The 17,761-nt window shown below is 34.9% G+C and overlaps 1 protein-coding gene and 1 pseudogene across 2 annotated transcripts in view; one reads left to right on the top strand and one right to left on the bottom strand.

Annotated features, from left to right (window-relative positions):
• Positions 1 to 17,761, top strand: part of LOC148954324 (E3 ubiquitin-protein ligase RNF10) — a 205,488-nt gene that overhangs the window by 21,932 nt on the left and 165,795 nt on the right. The window lies entirely within an intron of this gene.
• LOC148954326 (uncharacterized) lies at positions 16,750 to 17,564 on the bottom strand (annotated as a pseudogene).

Genomic DNA, 17,761 nt, shown 5'->3' with positions numbered 1-17,761 from the left:
AGGGGGCCTAGTTGCCCTCCTATTTTTTGGTCACTTAAAAAGGGCACTAGAACTTTAAATTTTCGTTCCAATGAGCCCTCCCACGATATTCTAGGACCACTGGATTGATACGATCACCCCTGAAACAAATGAATAATAAACACGCATCCGTGATCTTTCTTCTGGCAAAAAATGCAAAATTCCACATTTTTGCCATATTTAACTTTTTGCCAGTGGCAAAAGATGTGTCAATTTTAATAACACTTTGGCTCCAAATACTTCAGCTTGATTTTAGATCAGAATCTTAAATTGAATCATTACATCAAAATTTCAACTTCAATATTTTCAGAGAATTTTTGAATTAATACAAAATGAAAATTTTAAAAAACGCAATATAGTTAAAAAAAACTACAGACTGGATTTATTTTTGTAACTAGGAGAAATTAAGCTTTTCAAATTAAAAAGTGAAGCATGAGTTCATTTTGTCATTACACAAAATTTGTTCTTAGACAATTATTAAATAAAAAAAAAAATAACTGAAAGTAAGGAACGACGTTAAAACTTAAAACGAACAGAAATTATCCCGCATATGAAAGGGGCTGTCCCCTCCTCAACGCCTCGCTCTTTAAGCTAAAGTTTTTTATTGCTTAAAAAAACAGAGTTGTGAGAAAATCAAACTTTAGCGTAAAGAGCGAGGTATTGAGGATAGGACAGCCCATTTCATTTACGGGATAATTTCTGTTCGTTTTAAGTTTTAACGTCGTTCCCTACTTTCAGTTAAAAAGACTGTTTTTTTTTAATGTTTTTGAATTAATGCAGGTTTTAGTTTTGGCTCACCGTACACGAATAACTAAAAAAAATTACATATTACTTTTACTTTTATTTGGTTAAATGGCTTTCTCGAAACTTGTTTAATTTTATTTACGAACGTTTTATTAGTAATAAATACACATAACTTACGAATTAACTTACGTAATGAACTTCTATTTTCATAGATTTTTAATACGTATATTAGGGGGTTCACCCCTAGTCAATACCTTGCTCTTTAAGCTAAAGTGTCGCATTTTGTCCCAATTCTTTAAAAATGATCCCTTAATCACAAAGGCCGTTAATTAGAATCAATAGCTCTTATGAAAGTACTAAAAAATCTTTAGCTTAAAGAGCAAGGTATTGACTAAGGGGTAAACCCAACCATATGCGTAATATTTTCTGTTCGTTTTAAGTTTTGATGTTGCTCCTTACTTTCAGTTGAAAAACTTGTTTCTGTTTATTTAATTTCTGATCTTCTTCTTTAATAATGAAAGGAAATCCGGCACCCCCTTCATAGCAATGTCCCTTCCCCCATGAAAACTTCGTTCATGGAAGGATCCTTCCATATAGCCCCCGACCCACCCCCACCCCTACCTACCAGAACAAACCACCCCTGAAAACGTCAGTATACTTCCTAATAACCAATACTATATGTTAACAGTGGGTAAAGTTCATAAATTTCAGCTCTCCCCCCGGGGACTTCGGGGGACAAAAGTCATCGTAAAAGACATATTTATCATATTTTCGACCATTCTGAACAAAATGGCTATCTCAAAATTATGATCGGGTAACTTTGGGAAAAAATGAGCGTGGGAGGGGGCCTAGTTGCCCTCCTATTTTTTGGTCACTTAAAAAGGGCACTAGAACTTTTAATTTTCGTTCCAATGAGCCCTTCCACGATATTCTAGGACCACTGGATTGATACGATCACCCCTGAAAAAAAAACAAATAATAAACACGCATCCGTGATCTTTCTTCTGGCAAAAAATGCAAAATTCCACATTTTTGTAGATAGGTGCTTGAAACCTCTACAATAGGGTTCTCTTATACGTTGAATGTGATGGTGTGATTTTTATTAAGGTTCTATAGCTTTTAGGGGGTCTTTCTCCCCTTTTTTCTAAAATCAGCCAAATTTTCTCAGGCGCGTAAATTTTGATAAGCAAGACTAAACTTGATGAAATTTTTATATTTAAAATTAGCATTAAAATATGATTTTTTTTATGTATGTATTGGTATCAAATTTCGTTTTTTAGAGTTTCGGTTACCATTGAGCCGGGTCGCTCCTTACTTACAGTTCGTTACCACGAACTGTCTGATAATTGTTAATGCCGCCTTAGGCTTAGATTATCATTTAAAAAACGTTTGATCCTTCTTGTTAACAGACTAAAATTTACTTGCTAAGTCTTAGTACATTTGGAGACACATATGTCGCCTTGATAGTGTATTATTACAGGGATTTACTTGAAAAGCTGTTACGAAATTTAAAAGTAATTCTTGACCCTTTATTATTTCATTTTCAATTGAATGACCTGAGAGCATTTTATTCTTTCAATGTATATGTGCAAATTTACTTATTCATCTTTACTACTCATAAAATTTTTCTTATAGTTAAAATATAGCATGCAAAATTACCTGTTCAATATGATTGACTTTTGGTTATTTTTTATTTTGTTTTTGATTTTCCCACTTAGCAATGGTTCTCATGTACTAATGAGACCAAATCGAAAGTTTTTTAGCGTTAGGTGGCTTAAAGGATACCAGAGGCTTGTTTTATTAAAAGATCTTCTTTCTAGTAAGCCAAATTACAATTTATTTCGTGTGAAAAAGTAGACCTAATATTTTCAACGAAGAAGAATTAATTTTGTTTTATTTACTAGATGATAAGAGAAAATCGATGGAAGAATTTATTTTTAATTAAAAGAATTTACATGATGACCTTTATAATTTGTAATTTTGAACATTTATTCCTCGTTATTCTTCATTAGCTGTTTCTTTAAAGATTGAAGTTTAAAAAAAAGTTCGAAGTTGTAAGTTGCTCCAGCTGCATGTTTCAATTCCTCAAAAAAATATAAATTGAACTATGCATACGAGGAATATCTTTTTTGGGAATGAATTAACTCACTGATATATGACGAAGTACGACCTTTAGTCTCCACTTGTATGAATTTCCAATACTCCCTGGTATATTGAAACAAATAATGTTTTTTGATGTGCATAAGGGTGGAAAACCTTTAAAATGGGAATGATAAGAGTGAGTGTTACAGCTAAACGAAATTGATCTCCGTAGAAAACAAAGAACTATGACGTTAATTATAATACAAACATATGCTTTAAATATAGCTTAATTGAAGAAAAGTTTGACTTTGGGAAGGATAGAAAGGTCACCCATCTTTTCCCTGTTTGGATTGGGTGTAAATCTTTAAAATGGAAATAATAAGATTGAGTGTAATAATTACAGGTACATAAGATTGATTACAGCAGGAAAAAAAGCATTATCACAGTATTTATCAGTCTAAGAGGTGCTTTAAAGAAAGCTTAAAGAGAAGAAAAGTATGATTTTGGGAAGGAGAGAAAGGTCAACCAACTTTTCCCTCTTGGATTAAAAATTACGAAGTGACAGAGTTATCAGACCCTACCCATGGTTTTATAGGTGATAAAACATTTGATTCAGCTGATAGGAAGCTTTAATGAAGATCTTATCCTTGTTTGGTATACCAAATAAGTATTATATACGGAAATAATATTACTGCAGTTGAAATAGAAACTAAGATTGGAAGTTTGTTTGGAATCTCTCGTGTTAAGCAGGAATGTGTCATAGCACCATATAGTCTGATTACTTCTTCTTCCATTTAAAAGCAGGCAGGCTTTTCAGTAATACTATTTAGCCTTTTCCTTTTGCTTCACTAAGTGGACTATTGTGGGCTATTAAAACTGATTGCAGTTTTTTGTTCTCCTTCTTCTTCTTCTTCTTCTATTTAACAACAGGCGGGCTTTTCAGTGATGATATTTAGCCCTTTTCCTTTTGCTTCACTCTGTGGGCTACTGAGCTACTCGCTTGATTGCCTCATATTTATTAGATATTTTCAGATATCTTTCAGTAGATCTTTCGACTCTAGGAGTTCAAATATAAGATGATAGATGTCGATTTCTACGCTCTGTGCGCAGGTATAGTTGGCTAGGCTCTTGGCTGATTGTGAGATTTTGTGGTGTTTGAAGCATTTTAGCAGTTTACAAAGCAGGGTATGTTGTGCAGACGTCAGCATATTACATTCAAATAGGCAATGGTCAATTGTTTCATTATTCACAGTACAATGCCTGCAAAGAGGGGACAGAGGAATTGAACCACACGAATTAGAAAACTTATACGAGAATGCAAGAAAATTTAGTCCATTTGTTCCAGAACGAATTCTATGATAGATTTTAGAAAAATACTTATTGGGAAAGGGGGAAAGGATAGGATCAATCTTATTAAAATTAATATCTGATAGCCTCCATTAATATCTGATGATAATCTCCATCGGTAGATATCTCTAATTGGGATTGGTCTCCCACTTGGCTGGTCAATATTTATAGCATTTTTTGCTATTTCATCAACCTGATGATTACCACTTATACCAGAGTGGCTAGGAATGTACTGAAAATAAGTTCTTATGCCACTTGAAGCAAGATTATCTATAATACTGAGACAATGATAAGTGTCAATGTCCAACTTATACTGAGGAGCTGAGGCCAGCAACTCAAGGCTTGATAAAGAGTCGGAATATACTCTAATATTATTTGAATTTGTAATCAAAGGTTGGTTTTCCTTAAGGTGTTCTAATGCCATGATTAAGGCTTTTAAATCAGCAAACATTATAGATACATTATTATATAATCTCTTGCCCATTGCAATTTTTAGGTGAGGAAGGAAAGCACCACTTGCTACCTTCTCATTCATTTTGGACCCATCAACAAATATTTGGAAGTGGTTTTTATAGGTAATTGTATTAAGTTTAGCAAATTTTTTCTGGACAAAAGTAATAGGGGTTAAATCTTTATTCTACTTTGAGAAATCAGTATTTATTATGGGAATTGACCAATTCCATGGGGGGGATCGGGGGAAAGTAGGTGCAATAGATTTTACCGGTACAGGGAACTTCTTCTGAATATTGGCATACTCATCTGCAATGCCTCTATACATGGCTGGATTTCTTAACCAATTATGTAGGGTGTGTGAGCTATTTAATTTAATTTTGTAAGATGTTTTGTCAAGAGAAAGCTACGTCTCTCCCTTATTGTTGTTAATACACTTTCCATAAGCAGAAACTTGGTGCTTGTTAGTATCCTAAGACCAAATATGAGACGCAATATATCGTTTTGTGTTGTTTCAATTTTTTGCGTCTGGGTCTTTACCCATGCACCATAGACGATGAGCCCATAGTCAATATAGAGTCTTATATGTGATTTATAAAACTGGAGTAAGGTTTTCTCCTTACAACCCCAGGGTGTGGAAAGAAGTGTTTTTAGTATATTTGTTTTTCTATAGCATGTTTTTATTGTGTTTGAAATGTGGAGGTGGAAATTAAGTTTCTGGTCGAGTATGAGACCTAGGTAATTAATATGATTATCTTCTGGAATAGTTGTTCTATTTAGAGTTAGTTTTGCATTAACATGGTTTCGCTTTCGGTGAAATTGGATTATTTTTTACTTGGTAGGTGCAATGGAAAAATCTGAATGTTGAGAGAATTTTTCAAATTGGAAAAGTGACTTTTGCAGATTTGACAGTGCTATCTCAAAGGTGTTGCCAGATGACCATAGCACCAGATCGTCAGCATATTGTAGATTCGTGTGGGTTAGGTTCATGTCCCAGAGATATAGGGCAAAGAGGAGGCAACTGAGGACTGCTCCCTGAGGTAGGCCTTTGGTTATTGTCTTTTGGGGTGAAGAGGCTGAACCAACACAAACAATGAAACTTCGCACTTCTATGAAGGATTTTATCAAATATACTAGCTTGGGGGGTAGTCCAAGGTTTGCAAGTTTATTTAAGAGGATTTGGTGGTTCACATTGTCATATGCCCCTTCAAAATTTAGGAAAGCTGCAACTAGGACATTATTTTTTTTAGAATGATTCATTTATTGCATTTGTTAGCAAAATGAAAGTATCTGTGGAGGAGTGGTGTTTCCTGAATCTAGTTTGACTGTGAGGGATCATATTATTTTTTTCAACAAACCAGAGGTGTCGGTAATAGATCATTTTCTCCATTATTTTCCCAATCACAGGAGTAATCATTATGGACCTATAGGACTCAGGGGTATCTTTGGGATTATTTTTCTTTAAGATTGGTAGGAGGGACGAACATTTAAATATATTGGGGAACATAGAAGATGCCCAAGCGTGATTATAAAATTTAGCAATTCTTGTTTGTATCAAGGGGTGAGATTCTTTATCCATATAGGGTGTATATTGTCATAGCTGCCGCTAGTTTTGGTCCAAATATTATGTACTGCATTATTCATTTCCTGGATTGAAAATGGACTAGTTATATACTCGGATCCTGGGCGTGGTTGGTAACTTGGGTTCATAGGAATTGGGGATATTTTGCTTCGATTATTTGATGTTAGCTTATTAGCAAAAAGAGTTGCAAATAGCTTAGCTTTTTCAATATCATTATCATAATTGGTATTATTACGTATAAGCTCATACAGGAGTGGGTTGGGGGAAGTCTTTTTCCCACAGATGTGGCTTATGACTTTATGTATAATTGGCTCATGTGTTTCTCTGGGGAGATTTTTTGTAAAATTATTCCAGTACTTATATTTAGCATCAATTATAGTCCTTTTTAGATTAGATTCTGTTTGTAATTTTTTTTAAATATGTAGTAGGTGATGTTTTTTTTATGAATTCTGTCCTAGCTGCCTTTTTTATTCTCCATTTAATTTGGCACTCATTTGTCCACCATGCTTTGGGAATGTGTTTAGGGAAGGTTTTCTTGGATGTTGTCCTGGGGAGGGTATGATTAGCTGTATTTATTAGTAAAGATGCCAAGACTTCAGCATGTGTGTCAACTGTTGTGCTTGAAATACATGAATTTTGGGTGAAACTTGCAATTTCATCATTTAGCTTATTTTGGAACATCGAACAATTTGCTTTAGTGTTTATATATTTGGAGGTATGTGATAGAGTTTCAGCAGGTTCATTTAGGGAGCAAACTATAGCAAAGTGGTCAGTACATAGACTATCAATTTTATTTATATAAATTTTATTCAAAATATTTAATGACTCAATTTGTAGGTCAATTTTAGAGAATCTGCCACTTTTGGGGTTGAAATATGTATTCAGGTTTGGAGGGGAAGCAACAGCTAAATCAATATTATTTGAAATCATATGCTCAATCAATTTACCAGCTTTATTTGCTGGTTTATTCCCCCACAAAAGGCTGTGGGCATAGAAGTCTCCGCTAATAATGATATTTTTTAACATATTAAAATTATTTATATAGTTCAAGAAATCCATGGCATCTGTAGTTTGGCCATTAGGGTTATAAAAGCTTATTATGTAGGTTTTTGTATTATTCAGCCAAACAGTGATACCAATTGCATCAACATCATTTGCAAAATCTGGAAAGTTGATACCGCAGAATTTTATATTATTTTTAACTATTAAAGCTACTCCACCTCCTTTTCTCTCTGATGATCTATCCTTTGTCAGGATAGTATATCCCAGAGACTTAATTTGTTGATTTTGGGTCAAATGAGCTTCCTGGAGGCAAGCAATATTAATGGAATTATTATTCATAAAAGATATAAGTTCATTTAGCTTATTTTCTGTGAGTGATCTTACGTTCCACTGGAGTATTGATATGAGTTGTGCTGTTGATTTATTTTTCATATGACTGTATATCAATGTTCAGCTTTGTTAATAGTAAAGCAAGATCTTTTTTTGATTGAATGAGCATGTCATTAGGGATGTAGATTTTTGCAAATTCTGCAATGATTTTTGTTTTCTGTAGTTGATGTATGTTCATGGCCTGAACTGCATTACAGTTTAGAATGAATAAGCATATATTTGGGGATTGCATGTTTGGTTGTGTTTCAATTCCTGGTAGTGTTTCTGGTTTGTTTATTCTTGGGAGGGGGGCCAGGCTGACCTCATCGCACAGGGCACGGAGGCGTGTTGACTGGGTAAGTCTGTCGGATAAGGATGTGAGCGAGGTACCGTAGCAGATGGTGTTTTAGCTGGGGTATTTGATGCATGTGGGGTGAGTGACGAGGAGGTGTAGTTTGGTTAAATTACTGGCTGTATTTATTATAGTGTGATAGCATTTTATTCCCTTGCTGTACAAGGGTATGAGACTGCTTTACCTGTTGTTGTTTACAGTGTTCGTGCTCTTTTCTTATATGCTGGTCATAGTGATTAATTGGTGGATTCATGTGAGCCTTTGCAATTGATTCATGTAGGCTGAGTGTTATTGCAGGTTGTCAACTCTTTAGTATGGAATGCTTTACAATTACTACACTCTAGGATAATTTCATTGCATTGGTTTGTTGTGTGTCCCAGTTTGAGACACTTCTGACACTGGATAGGCTTTGGTTTGTATTCATTGTGCGGTTTGATTTGCCCAAATAGGAATATCTTATCTGGGATATTAATTTTTTCCTTCAGTGTAAATAAAAAGGATCTACTTGATTTTAGGCCATTAGAATTAGGTTTTCCAAGTTCGGTAACATCTTCATCTGGGATTGTGTTTCCAGCCCTATCTGAGAGCCCTTCTTTTAACTCCTGAATGGATATTTCTGTGGGAACATTATAAACTACTATTTTTGTTGGGGATTGTTTTGGGTTCCATTTAGATGCATTATTTGGGGTATTCAGAAGAGTCTGTTGATTTCTGATCTTGGAAAGCTATTAGCAGAGATCCATCACGGTGAATATTAAGAGAGAACTTTGATTTTAGTAATTTGAGAATTGCAACTCTTTTTGCAGTAATCTTTTTTATTTCAAAGGGGGTAATAGGAGAAATTCTTAGGTAAATTCCTAAATTTTGGGAGGGAGAATCTTGGGCAGGGAGATGGAAATGCTTTTGATTGGGGAGATTTTTTTTTTAGAGCTTCAAGAAAGGACCTCTTGAAACCCATTATCATCATTTATAGTGACATTAGCCCCTACACTGATCATTGCCCTATTCTCAGAATTGGAGATATCATGTGAACTTTGAGATAGTGAGCTTGACCAGCCAAGATGGGTATCAGTTTCACTGGTATTTGGGGTGGGATCTGGGGGGACTTTTTTTTGAGGAGTTCTAATCATTGCCTATTGGAAAAAGCTTTAAACTAAAACAAGAAAGGATAATACAATGATAACAAACCATCTGCAATCTACTATGGGGAAAATTTCAGGATCAAAAGAAACACCCTGATGATTTGGCCCTGAGGATGATTTGAGCAGGATTGGTTCGGTACAACTACTGATTAATTGAGATAATAGTTCACAATAAATTTATTTTAAATTTCTTAAAATGTTGCTGCTGATTCTGACCTTTATCGTGTTTCTCCTAAAAAACACGATAAAGGTTATAAGAGAACATAGTATCCAACATAAAAATAAAGATTTTCGAAACTTAGATTATGGGTTTCGTTTAATTGTCATAGTTAGAATTTTAGCGAAATTAATGTTTCAGATTTTGAGAATTCAAGATGATAGATTAGGTTTGAAAAATTATATTAAGAAAACCAATTTTCTAAGACTAGAAACAAATACGAGTGAAGTTGTAATATTCAGCAACGGGAAAATCGATTAAGTGGATAGCTTCAATTATCTGTATAGCGCTATTAGTAAAAATAGTGGATGCTTGGTAAAAAGAAAAGGACAAGAGCCAAAGCGTATAATTTTTTTTGAATTGAGAATAAGTTTGGAAGCATGGAATGATAGGTGTGTGAACTGAGATTAGAATATTGGAAGCTGGCTAGGTGTGGCTGTGAAACTTGAATGCTTCACAAGGTTGAAGAGGACATGTTGCATGGTCCCCCAAAAAGGTCTACTGATAGTTTCAGAAACTCGTTTAACTGAGCCCACGTACAACGCCGAAAAAAAAAACTACAATGTTTAACTGTAATATGAAAGTCAAGATGGCTAGGCTATACTTTACAGATGAATAAGGACAGACTGCCTAGAATTGAATTTTCCAGCCATTCATTTGGGTCCAAACTAAATCAGGCTGTCCCCAAATTGAGTAGAAAGAGGTCATAATAAAGAATTCAAGAGAAATTGTAGGTACATCAGATGGAGTAGAGAGCAAAGTTTTGAATGGATTAGGGTAGAAGACAAGTGCGTGCAAAGTGTTGGCTTCAAGCGGCTTGGTGCTCTAGTAAGCCAATAATGGTGTCGGTAACAGCATTGTTTTTTTAAGCCAGTTCTGCACATAAATATTGCTTAGGCTAAGGAATAATAATTTTTGATTATTTTAGGCTTCAATCTCACACTCCCATTCTATTATGTAAACCTTATTTTGTTAATTACTGAAGAAATTGGAGACTACCCTTTGCACCTCTCCTAGTAGGAATATCGGGAATTTGATTTATAGCGAGAAAATCCACTCTTGAACTGAGACAAATGCAATATTTTTGAAACACTGTCCAATATTGCTTGATGAACTTAACGGAACATATCAAATATGTTTTCTCTACAAACATGAATTAGTATGTATTGGACTTAGCCCTGTCTCACGGCAAACTTCTAGAAAGAATTGTAAATATCACTTGGTGTAAATCGAAAACATGCACAAACCGTATTTGAAGGCCATGCTTATGCTTTTTAGCCTATTCAAAGCATACATCATTCCGGAGGCCTTCCTTTATGAGTTAAGCCTTACTAGTGTGAGCTTAAGCAAATTCAGAAACCTTTTAGTTGTCAATGGACCTTTACCAGTAGACGATATTCCGATAAAAAATAGCCTACCAATGCCTCTCTAAATCAAATTATTTTTATCATGTTTATGAATAAAATGGAACCCTGAAGTTGAAAAACAAACCCTTGGATAAAATTCCATCGTTAACATTGCCACTTAAATAACATAGATTTTAACATTTCACTTGCACATTACTTTTACTGCCATCTACTAATTTGATAAAATCTTTTCTACTTGCATAGCCTGCTATTCATCAAAATAAAAAGAAATAAGGGCTGTGTTCAGTTAAGCTTATTTCAATAATTGCAATAACTTTTCAATTTTTAGCGTTCATTTACTTATTGCAGTTATTGCTATTGCGTTCGTTTGCGCTCATAATAAGCTATTATAATTATTATTTGCTTATGGTTCGTTTACACATTGCGGAAATTCATGCGGATTTAGCAATCCGTGCGGAAATTCCGTCTGTTTTTGTGCTAGAAAAAATCTCTAGCTTTCCGCAACGTTTTGGTCAAATCAGGACGGAATCTTGGCAAAAATTTTAAATTAATAAAATCATAAGTATGGATTATCAAAAACTACACGATCTTATAACTTTGGTTCAAGGCTACACCCAGCTTCTATGATCCTACGCACCCAGGCTATAAGAAAACTAAACAAAACGGTGTCATTTGGGTCTCTAATGTTCAACAGCTTTCAGAAGAGGGTAAGAACATATGCCACGTTGTTGCAATAATTTGAAATCATTGCCTTAAAACGCAGTATTATTTTAGCCATAGTTCGAACAGAAACGGACGGATTTCCGCATGGATTTCCGCAATGTGTAAACGAACCATTATTGCACTTAAAACGAGGGCTGCGTTCACTTACCCTAGGTTCACACAGATCTTATGTGACTCAAAATGTTAATTTTGCGCGATCCGTCCCGGTACATGCGTTGCCCAATGTCAAGTTTTTTGTTATGATGGCTTGTCGTATTCCTTAAAATAATTAAAATTATCCGCCACCACGTAAACGGCAAAGTTTCAAAGTTTCAAAGATGGAAATTACTGAGAAACTTATCTTAAAAGTAAGATGCAAGCCAATTACCTATGATAAAAAGCATCCTGACCACTGTAAGCGTCATTTGTTGACTAAAGCTTGGGGAAAAGTATCAGAGGAAGCTGGTCTAAAAGGTAAGAAGGAAAATTTTTACTAGGCAAGTCTAGCCTAGCTTGTCTTTTTGGTGAATTAGTGCAGATTATTTCCCCCAGTAAAGGTGCAGATTAGGCATCCCTGTAGAGTGGGGTACAGAGGCTCTACCCAAATAATAAGGATATAAACAATGAACAGATGTGTTGGTAAATGTTCAGATTAGCTAACCTTAATTAAAACAAACTTTTTCTTACTGTTTTTTATTAAACCACTTGGTCTGTAAACTTGCAATGATATTGTCAATTATAAGCACAATTTAAACAAATCTGTTCCTGCTGTATATCCTGTTTCTAATGTTAGAGCTTCTGCACCCTACACTACAGGGGTAGCCATTCTGCACCTTTATAAATTTTTTTAAGTTATGCATCTACTGGACAGTATCTGGGCAGCTTTACATCCTATTTTACTGGATAATATACAGTAAGAAATAGGTTGCTTTTATCAATGGTATCTAATCTGAACTTTTACAGTTCCCCCTCTAGTGATAGGGTGCAGAGACACTCCTACACAACTAGGATAAACAGTAAAAAGTGAGTCATTTGTATTCTGCTTCTACTGAAAAGTAGCTATGCAACATTACAGCCCAATGAACTGAATAATTTACAGTTAAAATAAGTTGTTTTTGCCAGGGGGAACTAGTCTGCAACTTTATCTTTACAGATTCTTTAATTAAAAAAAACCTAGATCCAGTTTAGTTTTTTTCTCACTTGACGTGTGTACTGTATGCTCCTTGGCAAACATGCTATATAGCTGCCCATGTGCCATATGGTACAGGTGTATTGGCCAATAGAACCAGGATATACAGTGAGAAGTGATTTGTTTCTATTCCTCTACTACTGGACAGTATCTGTGCAACTTTACAGCTCAATTGGATGAATAATATTGAGTACAAAAATAGGTTTTGTTTACAGTGGGCAGCTCTACTACAGGTTTGTGTCCTTGAAAATTTTGATTTATAGCATCAGAGGAATAAATATTCAGAGTAATTGATTATTGTATTTGGACAGAGCATTAAATTTTCAATTGAACAGAATATTTATTTCTTATCTATTTTATTATAGCCCTGTATTCCAAATTGATCAATTTTTCATTGTTCCTTGTCACCATCATGTCACCATGCAGTGGTTGCCGGAGAGTAAACATAAAGGAATTTGCTACCTTTTAGATCAAATTCCATTTTGTATTGTGATAAATCTACACCATATACTGCAGGGTTGCCTAATCTGTCCCTGTATCAATGATTGAATTAGCATCTCATAGCCAACAAAAGCTTTAGGTCCTCTTGAGCACATTAGCTTATGTTTTTTTTTAATAAATAAGGATATAATCCTAAACAACACAGCCCAACCCTCTCATAAAAGAGGAGTAGGGAATCTGTTTTGGTACCCATGCCAAACTATCTATTTTAAGATCTCTTGGATTAATTCGTATATATTTATTATTTCTTCTTGTACTTGGCATCCACACAAAGACCTGTGTTAAGTTGCAGTCGCACATAGGTTCCAGGCTTCTACATTCACGTTGAGTATTCTCTCTTGATCAGATCTGTGTTATTGGCCACTTATTTGCTGAAATTTAAATTATATTTTACCTCATAAAGCATTCTCATCATCTAGTTAGTGAGCAAATTACGAAGAAAATGACCGGGTAAGGCTTACAAGCAGAGTTTCCCTAGTGACATATAGTAGGGATTCCTCCTCCAATTGCAGAATAAAATTTGATGATGCAAAAATGATGAAGAAGATTGGATCTATTAAACTAGTGTGAGAGGAAAATGGTGTTCTCATAACTGTTTTAATTAAAGTTAGTAGACTTCAACAAAAAGTTCAACATGACCCAAATAATTTCATCATTTTATTAAATGACCCCTAGTTGGGATAAACTACATTTTCCTAGTTCTGTGATATTGATAAAGTTCACATGTCTTCTAAAACCATATTTTATGAAATTATTATACAAATCAAATTCTCATCCAGTTTTCTTTCAGTTGAAGACTGTCAAAAACAGTGGAGATCCCTTCAAGATGACTTCAACAGGGAGAAAAAGGACCAACTGTCCAAAAGTGGGTCTCAGAAAAAACGAGACGAGAAGCCTTGTAAATGGTTTCAGAGCCATTTGTTCCTTAAAGATCACATTGCAGATAGTCAGACACAGTCAAATATTTCTGAATTGCTAATTTTAATCCCCTCATAGTGCTGATTGACTAGGCAATATTTTAGTAAACTTAGTCAAATATTGAATTAGCACAGGTTGCAAGTTTTGTGTTACATCAGTCAAATCATGCCCCACACACATACTTATGCTTGTACTCAAAGATGGTGGGGAGTCTTCCTTCCTATTAGTCAAGAAGTCCAAAAAGTTTGATATTTTAAAGCGAAGTTCTGCAATAGGAACATGTTCGTTATATTGATTAAATTAAAAAAAAAACAAGTGAAAGGGGCTGTCCCCTCCTCGACACCTAGCTCTTTACTATAAAGTTTTTCATTGTTAAAAAAAAAGCTTTAGTCAAGCTTTAGCTTAAAGAGTAAGGGTGGGCGGAGGGGACCGCCCCTTTCATGTACGGAATAATTTCTTTTCTTTTTAAGTTTTAACGTCGTTCCTTACTTTCATTTAAAAAAACTTGTTTTTTTCTAATTTAATTTTGAACGTTTTTGAATTAATGCAGGTTTGATTTTGGCTCACCGTACATGAATAATTAAAAAAAAAATTGAATATTAATTTTACTTTATTTGGTTAAATGGCTTTCTTCAAACCTGTTGAATTTGATACACTAGCGTTTTTATTAGTAATAAATATACATATCTTACGAATTAACTTACGTAACGAAACTCTTCATTCTTAGATTTTTAATGCGTATATTAGAGGGTCGCCCCCTAGTCAATATCTTGCTCTTTAATCTAAAGTTCGAATTTTGTTCCAATTCTTTAAAAATGACCCCTTAATCACAAATGCCGTTAATTAGAATAAATAGCTCTTATGAAAGTACTAAATAATCTTTGGCTTAAAGAGCGATGTATTGACTAGGGGATGAACCCAATCATATACGTGATATTTTCTGTCGTTTAAAGTTTTTATGTTGCTCCTTGCTTTCAGTTAAAAAACTTGTTTTTTTATGTATAATTTCTGATCTTTATTTAAATAATGCTGGGAACACTAGCGCCCTCTTCATAGCTATGTCCCTTCTCCCATGACCCCTTCCTGTATGGTAATATCCTCCAACATACTCCCCGAACCACCCCCCACCCCCACTACCACAAAAAACCCCCTCTGAAAACGTCTGTATACTTCCCAATAACCAATTCTGTATGTTAACATTGGGTAAAGTTCATAACTTTCAGCCCTCCCCCCGGGGACTTCGGGGATTAAGTCATCCTAAAAGACATAGTTATCATATTTTCGACCATGCTGAACAAAATGGCTATCTCCAAATTTTGATCGGGAGACTTTGGGGAAAAAATGAGCATGAGAATGGGGCCTAGTTGCCCTACATTTTTTTGGTCACTTAAAAAGGGCCCTAGAGCTTTAAATTTCCGTTCGAATGAGCCCTCCCACGATATTCTAGAACCACTGGGTCGATACGATCACCCCTGGGGAAAAAAATACAAACAAACAAACATGCATCCATGATCTTTCTTCCGGCAAAAAATGCACAATTCCACATTTTTGTAGATAGGAGCTTGAAACCTCCGTAGTAGGGTTCTCTGATACGCTGAATATGATGGTGGGATTTTCATTAAGGTTCTATAGCTTTTAGGGGGTCTTTCCCCCTTCTTCTGAAAATCAGTCAAGTATTCTCAGGCGCGTTACTTTTGATAGGTAGTACTAAACTTGATGAAACTTATATATTTTAAATCAGCATTAAAATTTGATTCTTTTGATGTATCTATTGGTATCAAAATTTCGTTTTCTACAGTTCTGGTTACCGTTGAGCCGGGTCACTCCTTACTTACAGTTTTTTACCATGAACTGTTTGAAAATTTTGTTGATATAGCTGTCATGAAATACTGAAATATCCCTTGGTAGATCAAACTTTTGAATAATAATAATAATTATAATTATTAAATTTAAAAATATTGGCGCAAGCCTCTTACAAAATGTATTATATAATTTACATTTTTTACATAATTTAGGTTGAGATAGAAACACAAGATGTGATCGAAGAAATCGTCCTGGCTGGTTTCGATGATTCATCGGGAACTTCAACTTACCAAATACGGCCTGCAACTTCAACCGCAATCTCAACTGGACCTTCAAGCTCAAGTGTCCGAATACCAGCATCAAGTCCTGAGACTTCACAGCCTCCTTCAAAAAAAGGGAAAGTATCCAATAAAACTTCACTGCTTGAGGAGGAACTGATAAATGCAATCAGAGAAGATGTTGATTGCGACAAGGCATTTTGCAAAAGTCTTGTTGGTGATCTGAAGAGGCTAAATCTGGCCACTAAAACTTTCCTCAAATATAAGATTCAGCAATTGGTTTATTTAGTGTCCAGCGGCCAAATGAGAGACGATAGTTAGAAATTTATCTCATTAAATTCACAAACCTTATTTCTTTTCACTTTTTGTTCGAATTTTTTTATAAAATGTTTCTTACATTAGATAGTTCAGATAAAAGATAAGAAAAGCTGTTACACTATTGGAATAAATACTCGTTCTGCCAAGGTAAAGCACCTTCACTTGAATAAAAAAAATTCGGAAAAATTATTGCGAATAACAATTACTGTACTGCTAGAATTGTTTGAACCCTGGGGATTGAGTGTTTGCCCCCAGGTAGATTGCACTGCATGCCTCAATGTCCCATCAATTATTCTTCAATTACTGCTTGTAGTGTCACCGAAATTTCTGGGACAATAATCCGAGCCTCTTGCCATTAAAATATTGTGCTAACAGCAGCATGTCTTTATAATTGAGTCAATCGTTTCAAGTTTGCTGTCAATTGCTGCATAAAAAATCTGCCATCTGCCAGCCAGAATATCAAAGGCATTTTCTACCGCAAGTCTTGCCCTGGATAAGCTATAGTTGTAAACTCTTTTCTGTCTTTCTGCTATGCTTAGTCCACCAGGATAGGGTATCATAATTTTTTTTTCTGAGAGGAAAAGTCTCGCCAGCTACAAAAACATAAGACATCACCATCCCATTGGCAATTGGTTGTGGATGTGGTGTGTCAATTGTCTCATTAATAATTGACCTTCCAAAAGTTGATCTTGTAAATACACCAGAATCTCCTGAGCTGCCTTCTGATCCAACATCTATTAGCATAAATTTATAGTCTGCATCCACGACAGGCATGAGAACGATGCTGTAGAACTTTTTGCAGTTGTAGTGCTGAGTGCTACTATTCTTGGGGCATTGAATTCTAATATGCTTGCCGTCTGTCGCGCCAATATAGTTAGGGAAATTCCAGTGACTAATATTTTTTGCCAGCAGTTTAAAAATCTTCTTGTTTCGGTGCCTTCATGTATTTATCCTTTAAAACGTCTCAAATAGATTTTGTAGTCTCAGCTATTATGTTTGTGACGGTCGAAAGGTTTACTAAGTATTGATAAGACAAAGATATTTTTGACTAGCCTGTTGCCAAGTGTCTTAGTGTAATCGCCAGTCTAACATGAGGTAAGATGGGTTCTCTCCAATTCGTAAGTTGCTTTTGAATTTTATCATAAATTAAGGTCAGGATTTCTTGGAATTGGCAAGGTGACATCCTCATATACTGAGAGTACCATTCTTTGTCTCTTTTTTCTATCAGTACCAGTAGATTTTTTAAACTTCCTGAAGTATTTTTATTTCATAAAATTTCACGGACCCATCATCTTCGATCAATATAAGATTCCTGAAAAATAAGGTCTAGTCAAGATACTTGAATACTCCATAAGCACAACAGTGACTTTGATTGGACGG

Source organism: Artemia sp. Qi Xiang Cuo, chromosome 3 (assembly GCF_049724085.1).
Source record: "Artemia sp. Qi Xiang Cuo chromosome 3, ASM4972408v1, whole genome shotgun sequence".
NCBI lineage: Eukaryota > Metazoa > Arthropoda > Branchiopoda > Anostraca > Artemiidae > Artemia > Artemia sp. Qi Xiang Cuo.
The sequence above is the reverse complement of the archived record's forward strand: the minus strand, read 5'-3'. Positions and strand labels throughout refer to the sequence as shown.